Genomic DNA, 23,467 nt, shown 5'->3' on the forward strand with positions numbered 1-23,467 from the left:
ATGAAACAAGAAAGACAGAGGGCTATTGCCTTTATGTCCTGCTTATGGTTCCTAGAAGTATATCTCCTAGGTCACTCTGAATGAAGAGCAAAATGATGGACTAGATGAAGTTTTGATCTGATTCAGCATGACTATTCTCATGTGGGAGTGTCCCTCAACACCAGAGTGTTTTAAAAACTTATAAAACTCATATCAACCAGCTGATCAAATAAAAGTTACAGGCCTAGCTGAAATACATAAATATTTTTACAACATACTTTTTCCGTTTTAAAGAACTAGCATGACACTGACATCAGGAATCAATATTTACAGGACCACCTTAAAATGGATATCTGTTTATAATATCTGTTTGTTGCTATCATTGAAGCTCTGGAACAACACACAAATGCAGCCAGAGAATATTGCATAATTTGACCTTTGGTTGATTTTAATTAGGATGAACACCCTTAGCTGTGCAGAATCCTTGAACATTATAAAAAAAAAAATCACATTTATTACCCCAGTAGTGTATTAATAGTCTTGCAGTAGAAAAGATGTTATTTTCTCAAGTCTACAAGTCATATAAGTGATAAGGTATGCAGTGACTTGTTGCACTGCTTATTTTATTTTAAGCTCATAAGAATCCATCTGACACAGTAGTTAAGCAGCTGGTACACTGAGATCACAGAGTATCTTGCTCTTTGGTAGCTTTTTGTTGCACCCTCATTTCTATCAGTATCTACCTTCTGTCACTTCATAATTCCTGAGGCAAGTAGACTGTTTAGTACAGGGGTAGGCAACCCAAGGTCCGCGGACCAGATGTGGCCCAAGCGCCTTCTCAATGCGGCCCACAGAAGGTCCAGGAATCAGCGTGTTTTTACATGAGTAGAATGTGCTCTTTTATTTAAAATGCATCTCTGGGTTATTTGTGGGGCATAGGAATTCGTTCATTTCCCCCCAAAAAATATAGTCCAGCCCACCGCATGGTCTGAGGGACGGTGGACCGACCCACGGCTGAAAAAGGTTGCTGACCCCTGGTTTAGTATGATGTTACTGAAGATGGTAACATAATAAATAGGATTGAATTAAAGATAAAAGTCAGACAGCATACAACCTTTTACAAATATCCACCCACCCTTTATAAATAATAAAGATGGCACCATGAGTCATTCACTAAGCTAAAATTACCAGAAATAGTATGTGTAATTAGTTGGAAGATTTAAATCTCCACCTAGTCTATATACGGACCTGAAAAATGTGGCCCTAGATCAACCAACCCATTGGAAAATATATAAAATAGGGAAGGACTAGCAAACAGCAGTGTTAATGTATAGGGGAAAGCAGAAGGGATGAAACTTTGAGTGTGCACACAACATGTACACGTACACACACACACACACACTTCTTTCCAGGCACACTTTCATACCAGTGCACATGCCCTCATGTCCACTCACATGTATGCACACACAAAGGGACAGGAACATGACAGCATGTATAGAACAGATTCTTTGTTTGGTCTGTATACCCAGGTGAGTTCTTTTTTATTCATTCTCTGGATCCCTATCTCTCTGTGGCCTTTTGCACATAATGCTAAGTCACATAATGATAAGAGGACCCAAATAATTATTGCCCAGTCAGTCTGACATCAATACCAGGGAAGATTCTGGAGTAGATCATTAAGCAAACAGTCTGTGAGCACCTAGAAAGGAATGCTGTGATCACCAATAGTCAGCATGGATTTCTGAAAAATAAGTCATGTCAGACTAACCTGATCTGGTAGATGAAGGGAATGCAGTGGATGTAGCCTACCTTGATTTCAGCAAGGCACTCGACAAGGTGCCCCATCTTGTAAAGAAGCTGGTAAAATGCGGTCTTGACTATGCTACCACTCAGTGGATTTGTAACTGGCTGACTGACCGAACCCAAAGGGTGCTCATCAATGGTTCCTCTTCATCCTGGAGAAGAGTGACTAGTGGGGTGCCACAGGGTTCTGTCTTGGGCCCGGTCTTATTCAACATCTTTATCAACGACTTGGATGATGGACTCAAGGGCATCCTGATCAAATTTGCAGATGGCACCAAACTGGGAGGGGTGGCTAACACCCCAGAGGACAGGATCACACTTCAAAATGACCTTGACAGATTAGAGAACTGGGCCAAAACAAACAAGATGAACTTTAACAGGGAGAAATGTAAGGTATTGCACTTGGGCCAAAAAAATGAGACGCACAAATACTCTACTCTAGCCCTATCACCAGTTTCCCCATTTCTCAGCATCCCCATTCCCTTTGATATTTCTCCATACATGCCTCTGTTGCACAGTTAACCTCTTCCATCACCACCTAAGAGGAAGTGCTTTCAAGATGCTACTAGGCCTGGGCAATATATCAGTATATCAATATATCACACCAGGACTGGTATGAGGGGCAGACCGCAATGATGGCTTCACTCAGTGGTATATCGCAGGTGGAACCGCCTCCTCCTGAGTCCCTCTGCTACCAGTGCCCAGTGCACTGAAGGAAAAATAAGCTGGAGCTGGGTGCTGGAGACAGAGGGACTCAGGAGTGGGGGCAGTTTCACCAGTGAAATCACCATCACAGTCAGCCCCTCATACCGCAGCAGACGGAGAAACAAGCTGCACCAGCAAGGCACCGATACAGCTTGTTCCTCCCTCGCTTCTTTAAACTGCTTGGCTGAAAAGTGCACCACTGCCCTTTCCTCAGCCAAGCAGTTTTACAGAGCCCCCAACCTGCCACCGGCAAGTGATATACTGCCATACCACAACATTTAGCTGGTGGTATACTACGATGTCGTAAAGCACTTATCACCCACCCCACGATACTAGACGTGTAGGCAATTTGCTAAAGCACCTGTTGCAGCAGCAGAATGAAGCATCTTGAAGGCACTTCTTGAAGGCATTTCAGTTCAATGGCAATGCTTTAAGAACTGAAAAGGGGACGCAGCGATAGGCAAGTAGGTGGGCAAGCAGCATATGCACTCTAGTCTTACAAGCTCATCCTGGCAGCTCAAAGCGAGCGTTTGCATACTAACGTAGGACATTTTCCTTTGGAGGCATCCAAAGAGGGTGGGTTGTTTATGTTTTTGGAAAGCTTAGAGTGCTACCTTCACAACAAAGCATTTTAAATAGTTCAGAAAAATCAATATTCATGTGCATGCATGCAGACGCTAAGAAACTTATTTCCGTATTAAGAAAAGCCCTTAAAAATTTTCTACAAAACAGCACAAGTTCAAAATGAGAAGGCTTTCCACTAATATCTATCTTGCCACTGAGAGAACAGGATTGTGGACTAGATGGGACACTGCTCTTATGTTCTTAGAATTTTAGCAAATATACCTACAGCAGATCTGTTCTCTTTACACCACCTGCTCTGGTGGTTGAGAAGTGTGGTTCTTATTCTACCTGCATATCCACAGTTAGCCTCAGCACAAAACAGTTGACAGTTAAAGAACTACTAAGAAAGTGCAACATTCTTTAACTGACATTTACGGCACTGGCCTTGGACTTCTAATCTTTAGCAGACAGGCACACAAATCAATCCATCAGCTCATAAAGGTGTGCTTTCTTAACCTCTAAAACAGATGGGATTGGCTAGAAATGTCTAGCATGTCAAACTGTTAATCACTATTGCCCTTTCCACAAAATAACTCACTTAAGTTGAGGCATGGTTGCACTGTAACCGACATTAGTCTGTGGGAAACCCATTTAACTGTCACATACTCCTGCCACTCCTGCTCTCCCTTAATTAAGCCTAATGCCTTATAATTTGACCTTTTGTGCCAACCTATTAACCCTATCTAGTACAAGTTCAAATATGTTAAACTAAAAATTTGCTGCAAAATATTAAATGCCAACCAAGCTGCAGAAAACAGAAGTGTTATGTTTGTCTACTCAAGTATGATAGGTCTCCTCCATACACGACCCCCCCCCATAAAAATTCTAGAAGAGTGGTAAATGGCACTGATGCAAGAGTTGCATTCTTAAACTAAAGACACAACACAACTTAATAGAATGTACTGTTGTTTAAACTACTTCAATATGCTTCTTTCAACAATATCCCTGCCCTGCGGAACTTAGCTGGAAAGTTGCCTATCAATTTGGAAGTGAAATGAAGCCACTCAAAAACAAGTTAGTGGTTTCTCCATACTTGTGGGACTTCCTGGGTTCACAGAAGCAGATAAATTTGTAAATTAAAAGAAAAAAAAGCATTTTAATACACACACACACACACAATGGTCCTATGAACTTTCAGGACCTACACATGTTGAAGCCATAGAAATCATGTGCTCTTTAGCGCTATATAGCACAGGGAGATGAGGTTTCAAAAGGGTGGGAAAGAAAAAGCTGTGTGAATTCCAACACACAGCTAGAAACCTGAATTGGACTATTCCAGTTATAGGCAGTGATACACTGCAACATTTTGTTGCAGACCCTCACTTACAATTAATATCCTTCTTCCACCAGTTGTCAAACCTTATATAATATCAGCATACGTTAATGAAAATGATTACAGCAGCACTATTGTGTTATAAAAGTTTTAATTTCCCTGTTATGGTTCACCAATACTAATAACATTGTTCCTTAACAGGACAATATATTTTATTCCATATCAGGGAGATCATTTGCAAATTTAGGAGATAGTATAATCAAGAGAGACTCTTGAGAGTCCCATGGACTGCAAGAAGATCAAACATATCCATTCTTAAGGAAATCAGTGCTCACTGGAAGAACAGATCCTGAAGCTGAGGCTGCAATACTTTGACCACATGAAAAGAGAAGACTCCCTGGAAAAGACCCTGATGTTGGGAAAGATTGAGGGCACAAGGAGAAGGGGACGACAGAGGATGAGATGGTTGGACAGTGTTCTCAAAGCTACCAACATGTGTCTGACCAAACTACAGGAGGCAGTGGAAGACAGGAGTGCCTGGCATGCTCTGTTCCATGGGGTCACGGAGTGTCGGACATGACTAACCAACAACAAATAAGAGAGAGAGAGAGAGAGAGAGAGAGAGAGAGAGAGATTGCTATCGAGGCTTCTTTCAAATATAAGACAAATAGTCGTCCTGAGTCACTCTAGCTGACAACTGAAAATTATTAGTTTTATCAAACTCTGACCAACTTCACAAGTTAAAAACGTAACAATTTTTTTTTGCACTAACCAGTGATGTTTTCAGAAACATTTGAGTCAGAAAACTTCTCAGTGCCATAAATCTACCAGGACCTGATTCAGCCTGTTTATTTGGTTTATATTTAGAAAAAGTATGCAATGTTAATTTTACTTGATGTATAAATAACTCAAAAGTTTATTTGAGATGTCTGAACCACATGACAATATGAAAGCATTTATTGGAGTTTTAAAAGAAAAAAAAATATTTTCCAATAGCTAAAAGTGAACTAATCATTTGACTAGGATTGAATATTCTACAAAGCACACGTCAGTGTCAATTAATACACCTATCAGCCTGGTTTTGTTTTGTTTTTTTCCTTGCAGTGTATTAAATGGAAGAGTATTACTTTTGGCTTTGATTTTATTTATGACTGCTCGGGTGAATTTATGACTTGATTTTTGCTTGCTTTACTTATTTTTGGTTTTAATTTAAACCTTCCTTTTGTTTACAAATAACTATACTGTCTGTGTGTCTGTGATATTGAAACCAGATAGATACACAGTAGTTTATAATTTTGAAAATGTATCATTTGGCTGTTATTGGACCTATTCATTATGTTACTAATTTTATGTATTTTTAGAATGTTTTCTATGGGAAATGTTCTGTCCCACGTGATGCCAACATAAAGTATTTTAAACACTAAACAATAAATTGTTCTAAATACAATCTTATGCAATGCATATTAACCATTCCAGTTATTGCTATGCAGACTTCACACAAAACAAGAGTGTTGAGTAGTCATTTGACTAAAATATTTTTCTTGGAACTACTTTAAGTATGAAGGCCTTCTTTTTACAGTCTTCCTTTCATGCCATCCCAAATGCAACCTAAATATTCCTCAAGAATTCTGAACTTATTATATATAAGAGTCAGACTATAAAAGTATGCATAAATGTTCCTTTTTTTTAATCCAGGGAAAGCTAATAATTTTAAGTTCCAATGGAAAAAGCTAAAGCATGCACTTAATTTTCCCACTAAAATGAATGGGACTTTAAACTGTGTTTTATATAAAATGTATATAAACATAGGTAAGATTTACATTATTACTAGCCCACAGCTTTCCAAACTTTTCATGCTGGTGACACACTTTTTAGACATGCATCATTTCGCTACACAGTAGTACAGTTTTACTAGCAAACCTGAGATTAAACTACATCCCTTTACAGCATTTGTGCAACACACCTACTGACTGAAGCCGATACACTAACTTGTCATGACACACAGTTTGGAAAGCTCTGTACTAGCCTAATAAGAAACTACTAAATGTGGTCATGCTATAGCTACAGCTAGGCACTTTGATTTTAGTGGAAGAATTGTGGGTGTTGAAATCATTTTCAGTGTGGTGTAGTGGTTAGAGTGTCAGACTAGGACCTGGGAGACCAGGGTTCAACACCCCCCTCACACAGAGACACAGTCATGAAGCTCAGTGGTGACCTTGGGCCAGACGCTGATTTTTTCTCTCTAACCTACTTCACAGAGTTTTTGTGGGGATTAAATTAGGGAGGGAAGAACCATGTATGCCATGTTGATCTCCTTGGATAAAAAGGTGGAATATAAATGCAACAAAAACTAAATATACTCAGGCACTGTTTAAAACTCCCATTGTTCTAGGTGCATTTTGTGACAGGGAATTTCATTAATGCGAGCAGTCTGAGCTCTGGGAGCAGTACTGTGCCTAAGATTTCAGATTAAAACTGCAGAGTAGAAGGAAAATAGGACCTTTTTCTGCCTCCCCACTTCCAGCTACTCTCTGAAGACTGGAGAAGAGACCCTCTTAAGAATATCAGGCGGGCAGGCAGAGGAAGGACTAGACCATTTGAAAAATGAACATAATATTTTAGCAGCAGTTCATTCACACTGTTCTGAAGGGTTCCCCATCTGTTGGATGTTTTATGAGCCACCACATATATATTAAGTTATTTTCATCTAATGTTTTATTTGTCATTTACCTATAACATGATATGGATTGGCTGAATCTGTATTTCTGTAAATTTGGCCTATGTAACAAAATAAAGAAAGATGTAACACAGGCAACCATTAAAAAAATTCAGATTTGCACTCATCACAAGGTCCTTTTGCCTGAAAAACGTGGGATTATGTTAGCTGCTGTAGAATGCTGTCCTTCCCCATATCTCAATAGTGCAACGTACTTGATCCCGCCCGATCACCACAAAGCTTTCCTTGTGAGAGTCAGCACTGAAATTTCTCCTCAAAGATGAGACCCACATGTAGTTCCTAGCTACAGAATTACAACCCCAAAGAGGAACTCCAGTGCTTGATTATGTTCATGCTAGCCAGTGCCACATGGCCAGAGCACACCATCCAAATAGATGCTCCAAAATTATGGACTTATTTCCAGTTTGAGATTTCATATTCTGAGTCAGACTATCTTCCAGATAAAGAAGAACAATTTTGTTTCAATTGCGATGTTGGTACAGGTGGCTTTAATCTATAACACTGGGGGAATTTTTTGCAGTTCACACTTTAGTTCCGCTATAAAATGATTTTTATTCAATATTTGCCCTCAGGATAATGATCTGTAACTAATTTTCTTTTCTTTATAAATTCATCTTGCTATTGGAAAAAAGAATCCAGATTTTTAAAAAATGTTGGGCAAATTTACTGCAGTTTTAAGCAAAGGCGGACACGGACTTAAGTAGAAGAACTCCCCTTCAGGAGTCTCAAAGCGGCTAACATTCTCCTCTCCCTTCCTCCCCCACAACAAACACTCTGTGAGGTGAGTGGGGCTGAGAGACTTCAAGGAAGTGTGACTAGCCCAAGGTCACCCAGCAGCTGCATGTGGAGGAGCGGAGACACGAACCCGGTTTCCCAGATTACATGACTACCGCTCTTAACCACTACACCACACTGGCTACACCATAATGCAACTACAGGATCCGTCTTTCCACTTTTGAAATTCTGACGTTGAAGGGGGTGGGATAAGCACATGCATTTTGCAGAATTGATTTAAGGCAAGCATGTATTTAATCAAAATAAAGAGGAAATACACAATTTTTTAAAAAGCTAAGTGCATATTAGGTTGATCTACCTCTTCCAATTAGGCAATGTCTTCTTTGGAGGAAAGTGCAGCGTATAGCTCGAATAAAATAAATAGGAAAATAAAATACAATATCGATGTGCCTTTTTATACACACTGCTGCTGTCGTAAACAGCTTGTTTTAAATTCTTCAAAAGAAAAAAAATCATTTGCTAGTTGTAATCTGCAACTGTTAGTTAATATTTTACATATTAACATGTGACCAAGAAAGTTGTATTTTGAGCATGCATGCAATTAAGTGTGCACACGCGTTGATTTTATTAAAAACATGAACAAAAGTGCAAATTACATACATATACTTTAAAAATGACTTGGAAGAAAGAACACAAGAAGATTCTTGATAAGACAATGGGTCTATCTAATCTGTTACTAACAGACAGATGCCTCAGGCAGGTACACAAATTTGGCATGAAAGCCTTCCTGGGTGATATTCAGAAATATAGTCTCAGAATGTGGATGTTCCATTTAGATATCATGACTATCAGCCATAGATAAACATAATCTCTATTAATGAGAATAATCCTTTTTTGAAGCAAAAAAGCACAAAACTGCACCAGTCTCGGTCTCTAAAACAAAAATTATGTAACAAGTAAATATTGTGTAAATAGTTTTAAATGGTCCTTAAAAGATGGTTTATTGACTAGATATATGTTGTACTAAAAGGACATTCCTGTTTTCATAGCTCAGTCTGCCTCCATTTACTATATAAAACTAGAAAATAATAATAATACTAAGCATTCATTTACAAAGTGCTTTACACAAGTTCTTTCAATAATCCTAACAACAATCCTCTAGAGCAGGAAATGGGGAGATAATGGCTTGCCTAAAAACTAACAGTACAATCCTATGCATGTCTACTCAGAAAGAAGACCCACTGAGTGTATGTGAAGGCAGTATTAAGAAGCCAATTGTTTGCCCTAAAACAGGGGTCAGCAGGGGGCCGGTCCACTGTCCCTCAGACCTTGTGGGGGTCCGGACTATATTGGGGGGGGGGATATGAATGAATTCCTATGCCCCACAAATAACCCAGAGATGAATTTTAAATAAAAGGACACATTCTGCTCATGTAAAAACATGCTGATTCCCGGACCATCCGCGGGCCAAATTTAGAAGGCGATTGGGCCGGGCCTTAGTTTGCCTATCCATGCCCTAAAAGAAGCAAGAGTGAGAAGTGTCTTCTTTTGCCTTCTACCATTCTCTGTTCTCATGACAGGAGACATTGGAAATGATTTTCAAATACCACGGTTTATAAACTTTCTTGGTTCTGGGAATCCTTATTGTATACTGCAGAGGAAACCCTGAACATCTGCCACAGACCTTTTGCTTGTTGAAAAAGATTCTGACAAATGTCCCAGGGCATTGGTTTTGCCTTTGGTGCCTCATTATTATTCCACGCGAACTAAAAGCACCTTCTACAACATCGAAAAGTACCATTGGCTGCATGTCACAAGAAAACAATAATTGGCACGTTTTAGGAAGATCTGTCTGGTATTATACAGGTCTCACGAGCCTCAGCAAGGAAAGCCTAATAAGCTTCCAAAGAAATTCATCATTCATCAAAACAATTTATAACTGCTGCTCTACAACTAAAAAGGTATACAGAACCAATGTCATAGGAAACCTCTATAAGGCCTTGACATTTTCACTAGCATACAGTAGTGGAAGCCTAAGGCATGACCACCAGGCAGGATACAAAAGGAGCTTATGTAACATCAAGTAGTCTTTCATTTTTATTTTCATAACTATCTGTATTTGTTGAAAAAAGACAGTTTTTTGCACATTTTTTTTTACAAAACACATCCTAGCACTTCCTTTATCGCAGATCTGAATGCCATTTTCGGTGCCTAAGAAGTGGTATAAAAATCAGTAAATAAGATAACCAATCAAAGAGCCAACACAGAAGTAAAATGCATATTTGCATTTAAGATTCATTAAAAATATGTACATTACATCACATGAGGGGAGGGGAAGGAGCACAGTAGACAAGGAGGCAGAATTTAACCCTTCCCTTCCTTTTTTTAAAAGCTGGTGTTTGCTGGGGGAGGGGGGATCCCTCATTGGGAGGAAATCCTCCATTAATGCCAATGTAAATAGCTTCAAAGGAGAGATTTTCCTTGAAAATCCAGCAGGGGAATAAAGAATTATATTCCCCTTTCCATGCTTTTATGATCACCATAATGATTATCTTCTCCAGCTGATGCAATGTCTAATTTAAACAAACAAACAAACAACTCAAACAAATGAAAATAAAATGCCACATCTACGGTAGTTTAGACCAGTAACCTGTCACAGTTCTCATACTTCACCTTAAAACTGAGTTTGAAAAACAAGATACAAGAAAGGAGTTAGAATTTTTCTCCAGCATTTCCCCCCCAGAATAAATGCAATACATACAAATACCCAGGTTCAAAACACATGTAGTATTTCCAGACCCAGGACTAATCATCACACTAAAGTGCGAATGTTTTCTAACCTCTATGTAACAGGCACCATAGATTAATAAACTTTTAATTTATAACTCTCTCAAAGATCCCATGGGCCTTCAAGGGGATTTTCAAAGCTCAAAACACAAAGAAGACACCAGAACACAGAAAACTTGCACATGCCCAGTAAAAATTAATACATGAATTAAACTGTAGTATCCTAATGGATACATTATGGCTATGCCAAGTGCTCTTGCTGCATTTTTTTAAAGTTTAGTCTATAAGACTTTGCACTTTCTCCATCATGCTTCATTCTCCCGAAAATTATAGCCTCTTGAGATTTTATATTATTTAATGAGATTTATTCACTTTATCAATAATAATCATAGTGTGCACAACAGCATTCATTCAAATTTCAACAACTTGGATATGGTTTGTGAAGGGGGGACCTTGTAGTCAAATTTAACTTCTGGTTAAGTAAATTAGCAGATGAAATTTAACAAGCTGAATTATGTGTAAAATGCTACCATTTCACTGTTTAATTGTTTTGCTGATGTTTTCTTTAAATTGTCTTCCGGTGAATAAGGAGGAACAGAATAATGACCAAGATAATGGAGGGCACAAGACTTCTGTCCAAAACAATTGTGAGAAATCTTGAACCTCTTTAGTGGTCAGATGTGGAGATCAAATGCAACCAGAGAAGACAGATTACAGGATACAGTGCAGCCTGCAACTTATCTCCATGCAACAGTAGCATATCACGCAACCATCACACCTTCCATTTCAATCTATTATCAATTTGCAATGAGGAATTTACTCAAACAACAACAAACTATGATCTTTCTTTTACTGAAGAAAGGGGGGAGCCAAGCAAACTTATTAAACTTATACTTTACATTTGAATTTAGCTGTTTGTACCACGTGAGCAGTCAACCACTTACAAGCATTTGCAGACATTAAAAATAGTCATCAGCATTCTCCCTTCAAACATCTTTATATTCAGTGCTCTAACACTTACATCAGAAACTTTTTTTGCCTTGAACCTTAGTGATGTGTCACATATAAGTTTAAATAAAGATCCACTCAGTTCGGCCACTAGAAGAGTCTTTATTTTACAGGCTAAAGAAGAATATTGACCTCCAGAAAGTAACCTTTTATTTCTGAAATTCAGCATGTTGAATTGGTACTCTTTTCCTAATGAATTATATGATTTATCCGTACAATTCTGCATGCAGACATGACTTACTAATCTGTTTCAATGCCAATTGAATAAAGCATCTCAGCAATTAGTTATCACGGAACCAGTTAGTTATGACTTAAGACACACAAAATAGATTTTCAGAAACTTCATCTTGCCAAATAAAACATACACTAGAGTACACCTGAAAATACGACGGGGTTTTAAAAGAAGAAGCCCATGTATCAAGGATTCACAATCATGTCAAACAGGGATACATTTAATAAAAAAAAACAATTAAAGTCTCTTAATACCACTTCTACAGACCTTACCGTCACAGAACAAAATTTCTGCTCAAATACGCAAACTATTTGCAATGACAGCCCAACTTGTTTCCAAGTCCATTTTCCAATTTCTCAAATCACAACAAAGAAGAAAACACTTTAAAATATTTATACTTCCTAGGGTGAGAAAAGTAATCAGAAGGATATAGAGTGCGACCGAATGTGGTGGTGCTTGCCATACAGACGAAAAGGGAAGGACAATATGCGGGGGGAAAGGGATGGAGGAGCGTAGCATGATGGAACTAAATAATGAGAAAGCACCTTTTCTGGAGGATGGGGATGGAGTGGGAGTTTGTATGTGACACAGAAGAGGGGGTGGAGGGGGGAACCTACCCAGCCGGTGTGCGTGTGTGCGTGCGTGCGTGGCGATGGAGAGGAAGTGAATAAATAACCAAGTGAATAAATAACAGGAGGTGAGCGCAGACGGAAAGGAGGCATGGCCTTGTCTAGTGCGGTTGTGCAGGCAATTAAGAAGAGGTGGAAGCTTAGCAAGGGAAGGAAAGAGACTTTGGAGCGAGGGAGGGAGAGGGAAGGAAGGCGGACGCTCGAGCCACACGCCAGGTTTTCCTCTTCCCTTCCACATCCCGCAGAGGAGCTGCTGCTGCTGCTGATGGAACTGCAGCTCCTGCGCACAAGACTTCGTGGCTCCCTGAATAATTCAGGGAGGGGGGAGGAGGAGGGGGGGAGAGAGAGAAAGGTCCGTCTCTCAGAAAGAATGCAAACCAAGAAAAGAGGGTCAGCACTAGGAAACTACCCACTCCGCTTGCCCTGCCTTCCCACCCACCTTTAATTGCCGGTCAAACTTTATTTGTCTAAAATGCTTCGCGAGGAGGGAGACGGGCTGCCACCGGAAATAATCTCTCGCTCCTGGGAGACCCGAAGTCGAGCCCGGGTATTGTTCCCTGGTCGCCCGAGCCCCATCCGTCCCTCCCTCCCTCTCTCCGGGCGCTCGCTGGTTCTGTCAGGTTGCCAACGCAGCGCCTCCGCTCCCCTCCGGCTCTCCATCGAGCCCCCAGCCGCCGCCGCCACCGCGGCCATTTCCCATTGCTCGCCTCCCCTCTCTCCAGCGGCAGAGGCGGAAAAAGCGCCGGCCTCCGTGGCCCTCGCCAACTCACCTCGCCGGCCCCTTGCGCGGCGACCGCCGCTCCCAGCCGCCTTTCTCCCGGGAAGCTGCTCCTGCTCTCCGTCTGCCTTGGCTCGCCTCTCGCCCTCCTGGCCGTCGGAGGGAGAGCTCCGAGCGCGCGCGCGCGCCGCTGCCGCCGCCTCCTCCGCCTCCTCCAAATGCCACCTCTGACAAGCGGGCGCGAACTCCGGCGCTGAGTTCTAGCGCGTAGAGCTCCGGCGAGCGGCGCCTGAACGGGGAGGGGAAGAAGCAACTCGCGAAGGCGACGCCGCCGCCTCAGACGCCCGCCCGCCCAGCACGCAGATACACAAAGCTCCCCGGGGACGCCGTCCTCTCCGGAGCAAGAGCTCGGCGCCCGCGCTGGCAGCAGCGCCTCCGCTCTTTCTCGCTGGTTCGGGGCTCTGCTGCAATGCCTGTGAGGCTGACTTTCAAAGCCTCACCCGCAGCCCGAGATCCTCCCTCCCCTCCCTTCCCCTCCTCCCTTTCCACCCTGTCAGCCCGTCCCTCCCCTCCCTCCCTCTCCCCTCCTCGCCATTCATCGCTTGAGCCAAGTTTCTCCGGTTTAACCTCTTTCTCTCCCGGCAGCTACAGCCAAGCAGATGTGCGAGGCAGGCTCGCCGAGGAGTTTGCCTGGAAGCATCTCTGCAACTGGAGAAAGACGAGGCTTGAAAATAAAGTTGATGTTTGACTGTAAGGACAATAGATAGACAGGCCAGCTTTGCTTGCTTGCATTTTTACAGGGCACGCATGCGATATATATATATATATATATATATATATTACAGTATTGTACACTGTTCTGAGCGGGCGAGGGGGGAGGGGGCAGATCTTAAATCAAGGATATTCAAATCCTGTTCTGAGCGCTGTAAAGCCCCAAAGGAGGAAAGCTTTGCATAATTGCACCATATAAGCAAAAATAAGTCCTGGTGTTTTGCATTGCGGTTTTTTTCCTGGAATAGTTAATGCACACCTTCGATGTGTTGGGTTCAGTGTTCATTTGCGGACTCCAACCATGAGTGTGTGGAGGGTAATAGGACTCCAGTCAACAAATTTAAACGCATTTTAAATTATGCTGAATTTCATTATTTAATATCTGTTATGTGTATGTCTTGTTTGAAGCCTTTCAAGTCCACCTCTAAGCTTTCAAATGGGAAACACACGCCCCAGCTAATAACGTGAGGTCAAGAAGGACATGGAGTTGTCTGATATCCTATTTTGAAATATTCTTTCAAGGTTTTCTGTCAAGGGTGCCCTAGTATTACAGAGTCTGGACCCAGGTCTTGGTGTGGTGTGTAAGTCCATCAGGATGGGTGAGGAAACTTAAATGGGAGAGAGTCAGAATATGAAGAAAACTTCATATCACATAAGTTTGGCAGGTGTGACTTGTTGAGGAGTAAGCACCAGAACTGAACTTGGAAGTGCCTCCAACTACAGCTGAACAAACTAGGAAATTATTGTATCTTTGTCCAGACCTGATTACTAACAAATAGCAATAGATTTGGTTGAATTGTAATATTTCCTAGAACTTTCAAAAGAAAAGACCATACCTAAATATGCTCTCAGCTATTGAAATAAAAATGTGGCCCAGATCCATTTTTAAATGTGTCAAGTAGTTGTTTTCAACTGTTTTTACTATTTTATTCTTTGATGGTTTCTCTACTTTACAATCAGGTGATGTATAAATTTTATGAAATAAATGAGATCCAGAGGTGCATGTGTATTGGGTCTGAGTGCACCTCATAGTTTCCATCTATTACAGCACTTTCCAGCTGTTCAGCTTTCTCAAGAACTTCTGGAAAGTAAACTAACAGATAACTTCTATTATGTATGTATACACCTTTATTCAATCACATCCCTAGATCAGACAGTGATAGAGTGATGTATAGCTGCGCAAGTTTGTTCTTGCTTTTTGTTTACGGAACAATTATTTGGGTTAATTAATTGTGGCAGTGAGAGAGGGTGATGGGTGAAGGATCCAGCCTTGAGGATCTCTGAGTCCTTATTACTACCAACTCAATATGCCTTGGCAAATGTAACACCAGTACTGTAATACTGATATCCCTTGCTAGTAAATAACAGCCAGTGGGACTCCTCTGGAGTAAATAGTTTCAAACATAATACTCATTGAAACAATGATTTAATAACTCTCCCAAGAATGACGGCACAGTCTGATTAGTAAGGATGGCTAGACGTGTTTGAGATCATTTGAGGTAAAGGGCCAATTCAGACACTCATAAAGGTTCCTCTCCCTCTTCTAAAGCCCTGAAACCAGAAGCATTGTGGGGTGAAGATGTGATATTTCACTTAGCACAACTGCTGTATAGTGGAATCGGTCCATGGGAAATAAAGTTCTGTGGAAGAATATGTGTTGTCCCTAAATGAATTTAGAATTAGGTTCAAGATAATTTTACGAAAGGGCAAGAAAGACTGTTATGTATGTTCTACAGATTAAAACTGAACCTATTTAAATCAGTAGCTAGAGTAGAACGTTATAAATTCATTTGTGTGTTGTAAGATAGCAAAGGAAGGAGCCAGAGAGAAGCCAGGGGGTGGAGGGAGAAAAAATAATTACATCCATGACAGAATTAATTTACAGTTTTACTGTTATTGCAGTATTTAAGAGGTCGAGAAGGGCAGGTTGCGATTTAGTTAAGGGAGCTCTGTTTCATTTGTCAAACAGAATGAAGTGTTTTGTATAAAGTATTGTAACATGATGTAGTGACCTTAATGCATTGACACTGAGTTCATATACAATGTAACTTATCGTAGATGTCATCTTCATTAAGTACAATAAGAATAGCATGTGAAGTAAAAAAAAAAAGTAAATAGAAATCATTGGAGTTTCAGATAAACGTACTGAGAGGTAAGTAATAAAATGTGAACATTTGTAAATTGTATAGAAACTGTGTGCCACTGTATATAAAACTGATCCTAAACAGACCACGACAGATGCAAGTGGTGGCTCCACGTACCATGTTTCTTCTCTTGCCACAGTTCTTTGCTTTTCCTCCCAACAGACTCTCAGCATTCTGTGACCCCTAAGCATGTTCAGTCCTTATTGCTTTGTTTTGTGACAGAACAGCAAGTGGAAGAATGATTGGAATGGAATTTTGTGCTGTGTTAGAATGAGTGACAGACAAAGACTATCTGTTAGAAAATGACAGTGGAGTGGTGGAAGGGTGTGGCTGTCAAAGGAACAGAGAAGAGGGGAGTAAGGCGAGATGAATGATGAAACCATACATGAAAGAGTTAACACAATTATTAAGAAGTTACGTTAGGCTAGGATATTAACCAGCTGCATTCCACTGCTGTTTATGTGTAGTTTCTCAGACTAGCTTCACGCCATACATATTGGAGTCCTTAGTTTCTAATTCATCTCTATCTAAGGTGTGAACAACTTTGCATAGGATAAAGCTATCCCACCCATAAATGTCCCCTAGTATGTACACAAATAGAAAAGAATGGAAGACATGCTAATGCAAACAGCCGGGGGGGGGGGAGAGAGAGTGGTGAAACACACCAAAGAAAACCTAAGGTGGTAATGTGAGCACACCCAAATACGCATAGGCTCATTGGGCTCAGATGGAACAATCAAAGGATGCAATGGAAAAAGAAATGAATGAAAATATCAGCAAGTGGAGAAAGAGTTGGACAATGCAAATGGCTATCATTTCAGACCAGGAGGCTGCGTTTATTTTATTCCTCTGGATGTTTGCAGACATCTTTAGAGACCTTGCTGTTGTGCAGCAGAGAAAGGCCTTTGCCACCAAGAGATCTGCATCTAACATGGTTGAGAGCTCATTCTTATTTCCAAAGAGACAGTCACTGAGAATGAGGATTGGGAGTCACAAGGAGAAATTGCTAATTGTGTTCGTGCAAACTGATTGGAAAGAGGGAAAGAAAAAGATTGTCCCAGAAGAACCCAACTATGCTCGTGATAATGGAGTCTGAAGGTTCTGTTTGACCCAGGTGGTGGGGTGTTCAAAGGATCCCTGCAAATGGAATATGACCCAGTAGACCTTCTTGCCATTGTTCCAACCACAACTGAGGGCATCGTTTTCCTATGATGGGTTAATGCATGTCATAATTGCAATTCACAAAATTGTCCTTTGCTGTCATGGGATACCACATTTTGACAACTCGCCGGGGGGGCGGGCGGATGAAGCAAGTGACAGAAGGGTAAGTGGGGAAATGATTGACAGTGGGAGAGTGAGATTGAATGCTGGGTGGAGTTAGAGTGAGTGACAGGTAGAGGCTATTGGTTGGAAAAGGCAGTTGGGCTGCTTGGCACAGGGAGAATGAGATGAGACAGCTAATGGAAGTATCTGTAAAAGAGTGAGCATAGAAAAGAGTTACTTAGGATAGGATATTGGAGCCATGCATATTTTGTATTTGATGACTACTTGTTCTGGATATTATATTCCTTAATTAAATACATGTTCATGTTTTCACTGTGTTCTGGTCTGGATGGATTCTAAGGTAAATATATCTAAGGCCATGTTGGATGCACTCAATAATAGAAGCGAAGAATTTTACTGCTCCATGTAAGTCAGTATGTGGTGTATGCCCCCCATCACCACAACATTTCTGTTGTTGTACTGCTACAAACCTGGGCTATGCTGATATCTACCTTGTGTTTCTCAGTGGCCCCATTTTGGCTGCAATCCACAGCTATGAAAATTGAAAAGCAACGCTAGAATGAATAGCAAACTAATCCATAGTACATTGTTGCTAATTCTACAATTTAAGTGCTTAAATATAATGGTTGATGGTATCAATATTACTGAACAATTAGCATATTCTTTAACTTCTGGTTTGAAGCATGTTTGCAGTAATAGTATTATTAAGGAAGTCACTCTACCATGGTTATATGTAGAATATTCTTATATTTGCTTCCCCTCCGTCCCCGTCTGCATGTCCTAATATGCTTCTGAAAGACACTGTCCTCTTTTAGCTGGATAGCTGTTCTAAAAATATACTTCTCACTATTCAGAATCAGAGAGTTCTGCATTATTAACACATAGATCAGACAGCCATGATCTGAAGTCGTATAAGCAATAAGAAAAAGATCTGAATGCAGGAGTTTTTTCATTATGCGATCCTGGAAGCTACCCTATAATGCTACAAAGAGGGTTTCATATGCAGTACTTGCAGCATCTTGCTGACTTGGTTCATGTCTTTGGAGTTTACATAACACTGTCTGTTCTCCTTTCCCTTCCATATTACTCTGTGTCTTCCCCAGGTTTGGTCAGCTACATAAGAGTGCAGAAAGAGTTTAGATTAATTGCACCCCCTTCCAAGTGGCCAAAGCAACACAAGAAAAATGCTTGCCTATAAAGAACAAACAAACCAGAACAGTGGTTACAACACAACAAAGTTTAAAGAAGTGTATGCAGTGGAATGCATACTGTAGAATGCAAATGAGCATTGTGATCACTGTTGACCCACAAATGGGACTGGCATTAAAGTGGGTAAATTCAGATTGGAAAAAGTTCAAAGATTATCTACAGAAATACTGTAAAATTAATGAATGTTAGAATGATGTTGGATAGAAACTAAGTGGTCTTTTGCTGTAATGCTATAAGGGAATATGAGAAAATGGTTATTAACAGGTAAAAATTTAATGTTATAATATTTAAAAATTGAAGATTAAGATGAATGAAGAGGGGAGGGATTTGCTGAATTAACAATTTGAACTGGAATACAGAAAAGGAAGGCGTGAGGAGGTTCAGGAAATAAGCAAATGAAAAATATGTGATGGAAAGACTGAATTGTTTTTTAACTGTTTTTATTTTGTATTTTGTATTTTTTCTTTTTCTTTTTGTAATTTCTTGAAAATTTTAATAAATATCTTATAAAATAAATAAATAAAGTGGGTAAGTTCAATTTTATTGTGTTTCGTTTTCAGGTTACGAAGGAGACACACTAGATGTGGCTCCTCCTAAGATTTCCGAACTGGTCCTTTGGTCAAATGCAGAGTCCCACTGTAGACAAGGGAGGAACACAGACAAAAGGACCAAGATATTTTTTTTTAGGACCAATCCCTTGTCTTCCTCTAGATTAATATGTTTAAAAGTTAGTACCAACTCTATGTTACAATGATGTCTGCACATGAGACATAAAGCCTCGCAGTCTTAACCCCACAATATGGGAATCCCTTGCAGTGCGGGTGGCACTGTGGTCTAAACCACTAAGCCTCTTGGCTTAGTTCGAATCCGTGTGACAGGGTGAGCTCCCATTGCTCTGTCCCAGCTTCTGCCAACCTAGCATACCAATGCAAGTAAATAAATAGGTACCACTGTGGTGGGAAGGTAAACGATGTTTCTGTGCGCTCTGGCACTCATCACGGTCCTCCATGCTCCAGAAGCGGTTTATGCTGGCCACATGACCCAGAAAGCTGTCTGCAGACAAATGCCGGCTTCCTCAGCCTGAAAAGCGAGATGAGCGCTGCACCCCATAGTCGCCTTTGACTGGACTTAACAGTTCAGGGGTCCTTTACCTTTGCCTGACCCAGCAGGCTTACCTTATGTTCTTAAATTTTTATTATTCAGGTGCCAATAATAGCCATATTCATTATCATTCTCACCAGTGATACCTCATCTATAAAACAAAATCTTATAGTTTCCCCTCTGCACAGCTGGTGAAGAAATGTGAGTTTGCAAGCATTTTATAATGATGCACACATACAGTGAGACAGATGTACAGTGTACGTGTTGTACCTTGGAAGCCGATTCAATACACATTATTTCTGTCAAAGAATCCTTCCCCCTCACAGTTACAATTTCCAGCAACCCTTAAAAATGATAGTGCCCAGAATTCTTTGAAGGAAATAATGTGCTTTAAATGTATTTTAAATTCTTGAGGTTTTAAATTCTGGGGTTTTGATTTGTTTTAAATGTTGTATAGTGTGTATGTTATTGTTGTAACCCTCTTTGAGATCAACATGATAAAAAGTGTGATGCACATTTTTAAACTAAAATGATGTGTGCACAGCCTAAGCCATGTAGAGAGAAAACATTTTTCTACATTGCTTTTACACAGTCTCATAATCTAAGAAGTGCCTGGGTCAGTCACTGTCATGAAGATTTCCATGCTGATATATGGTGGGAATACTTTAATGAAAGCTTTCCTAATGCTTAGCATGTTTGGTGGCCTTCTGGGTCAATTTGACCAGAGGGTTTGTGTTAAATCAAAATGTTATTGCATTGGAAATAAAGCTTTGTCACGATTATAAATCTGATTAAAGGCTGGAGGGTCAGTATAGCAGTCTGACTCACCAAACACCAACTAACAACTGTCATCACAGGGTGTCTGTTCCCACTACAGTAGATATGTAAGGGTTTCTGTCGGCCTTTCCATGATACCAAACAGCTGTCTTTGCAAAAGTGATTTATCTTTGAAAACTCTTTGATAAGACTACAGCAAATGAAGAGAAGCTGCTGTAGGATATAAGCAGGATCCAAATTCAATTTTGTATAGATTGCAGCTTTCACTCTGAGATGTAATGAAGACAGACGTATTGCACTTGAGGAAGAAAAAAAGCCCCCAATAAACATTCATCAAGGCGTAGGGTCTTGCAGTACAGATAGTCCTTTCACAAAGAATACAAATTTGCCCTGTAAAAAAGGCACTGCTTCCCAAATGCCATGTTTATAGACCTCACTAGCAAGGCATAAGTATAGTGAAACTTTTCCCCCCTGATTCTTTCTTAATAATTGTGGTTTTCTGCAACAAACGTACATTTGCTTCTCAAACATTTCCCATCCAGATTTTATTTCAGAAAAATTTGGCTGTGGACTTAAGATCTCCAGGCCGACAACATACAGACAAACGGACATGGGGAATCAAAACCGGGGAAGGGAGGGGGAATCTTAGAATCCAAAAGCTTTGTAACCAACTTTTTGAACTTTTCTATATTTTCTATTTTATATTCTTTATAACTTTGATATTATATGTTTCTGTTTTTTCTTTTTTTAGAAAGGGGGAACTCGTGGAAGGAATGAGAGCTGATCTTGGGGGGAAAATTTTGTTCTATTATAAGACGAGGAGTGACGTTAAGATGGTGTAAATTTAAATTGGTCTATGAGTAAAATATATTAGGTTTAAATTGGGGATGAGAACTTGTGGAACCAACTTAGGGAAAGGGGAATACAGTCGGGAGGGGAAGGAGGAAGTCCCAGAAAGAAGGTTATGAAAAAAAGGGTCTAAACTAGTCTCTCTTTTTCTTTCTTTTCTTCTTCTTTCTTATTTTCTTATTCTGTTATTATTGGAAATTTTAATAAATATGATTATATATAAAAAAAAAGATTTTATTTCTGTAGGATGAAATTCTGTTTCTCTGCTACACAAACCATAGTATTTGTACCTGTGAAAATGCTGTGATCAAATAGTGCCACTGATGTCTTTGGTGATGGAAGTCAAGGACCTGCACCATTATTTTGAATTTTTTATTATGCGACATCATGGGTACTGCCATCCTTATTTATACAGGTACGTTGTCAAGGAACCATGACCAACTGCAGCTCCCTGTTGAATGCCCAGTTTGTGTGCTATCAATATAGGCATTTGTACAATTATTTATTTATTACATTTGTATATTGTCCTGTTCTTTGAATGCCCTCCTGCCTAGCACGCATGCCCCGGGCACCAGCAACTGACGCTATGCTGCTGGTCAGATCAGCAGGAAAATAGGTAAGGGTTTGAGCTCTGACATCACCAAGCAACAGGTCCCATGAAACACCTCAAACTTCTCTTCAAGCCCTTAAATAAATGATGTTTAACGGCATGCAGTATTTCTTGCAATTCAGAAGTGGATGCTGGTTTACCCCCTGCTTCACCTTTGGTGGCTTTTTAAATATTTTGCCTAGACAGCCAAAATACCTAACACTGACTGTCATTCTGGGTAGTGCCTATGAACAAAACCCCCACTGTTAAGTAGCTGTTTTGCACAGTCACAAGATTTGCATTTTGACATTCAGTCACAATAGCTGGCTGCATTATATGATTATTTGGAGGTTGCATTGCCTATCCCACAAGGAAAACATGATGTACTGCCTCACTGAAATCAACGAGAACTTTGCCAGTTATTCCATAGGATGCCTTAAGTTTAGTTGGCACATAACATTGAATGAAATATAAATGAGAAATGGCTTTCAATTAACAGCAATACCTCATTCTCTTTCCACTGTTATTTCACTAGATCTCAGTGTTCTTCTTGACTATAATCCTACATTGGCTCTAATATTTATTCAAAAACTACCTGCAGTAGTAGCCTTCCACTAATGTACTTACATCTGTATCTCCATGGGGTTTCATGTTGCTTGCCTTGTCATTCAGCATGCCTAAGCTACCTTTATGCAAGATTACGCATTGCTATGAAATTGGTTTCATTTACGTGTTGACTCACCAACCCATCTATCATTTCAACCAGCTATTTCCAACAGCGCTATTACCACATAGACTCACTGGGAAGTATGAAAGCACAGATGATTGTAAATTTTCTGCAGTTAAAAATAGACAAAACAGAGTTGTTTATAACTGGCTCTTTTCACCATCTCAGTCTCTTAACTGACTCATCCTTAAAATCCAGTCTAGGTTCACACTGTAAAGCCCATTTTGTGGATAGTCGGGTTTACCTTGCTTCCTCCTTATGTAGTTCTTGTCCACCAATCAAAATCTCTTATAAATAAATAACTGGAAATGATTCTGAAATCTGCCTTTCCTCTTGTCATTCATGTCCCATTCTCATTTTATGATTGCAACAGGTAGCCTGTTAAATTGCCAATTGATCGGATTACCAATCTCTCTTTGTAGTCAAAGATGTTTATTTACTAGGAAATAATAGTGTATTTCAATGTTATATAGAGATGTGAAGAAAACAGGGAACAAATGTGTTTTCTACTCCTTCTCTGCATTTATTGCATCATGTAAACAGAGAATAGAAGTTTTTGCATTTCTCCATGTGTGATCTTAGAGGCACACATATATCATGGCACATACTGTACCATATCTGCAAACTATATTGCCATGGATTGATTGATTGATTGATTGATCAATCTATCATCGATCTATCTGTCATCTGTCATCTATATCTATCATCTATCTATCTATCTATCTATCTATCTATCTATCTATCTATCATCTATCTATCTATCTATCTATCTATCTATCTATCTAT

The 23,467-nt window shown here is 40.0% G+C and overlaps 1 protein-coding gene and 1 long non-coding RNA gene across 2 annotated transcripts in view; one reads left to right on the forward strand and one right to left on the reverse strand.

Moving 5' to 3' along the window:
- NRIP1 (nuclear receptor interacting protein 1) overlaps positions 1-13,700 on the reverse strand; it is a 79,740-nt gene extending 66,040 nt beyond the window's left edge. Inside the window, exon 1 of the mRNA XM_082220721.1 lies at positions 13,283-13,700. The gene's annotated coding sequence lies outside the window, so the exon portion shown is untranslated. The remainder of the gene's footprint in view (positions 1-13,282) is intronic.
- A 1,217-nt stretch (positions 13,701-14,917) lies between these two features.
- On the forward strand, positions 14,918-17,739 carry LOC309531367. Its single transcript, XR_014219259.1, has 2 exons — positions 14,918-15,115; positions 16,308-17,739. It is a non-coding gene; the product is annotated as an uncharacterized lncRNA (long non-coding RNA).
- The last annotated feature ends 5,728 nt before the right edge of the window (positions 17,740-23,467 follow it).

The sequence above is a fragment of the Podarcis vaucheri genome, assembly GCF_965113315.1.
Source record: "Podarcis vaucheri genome assembly, chromosome: 4".
NCBI classification, from domain to species: domain Eukaryota; kingdom Metazoa; phylum Chordata; class Lepidosauria; order Squamata; family Lacertidae; genus Podarcis; species Podarcis vaucheri.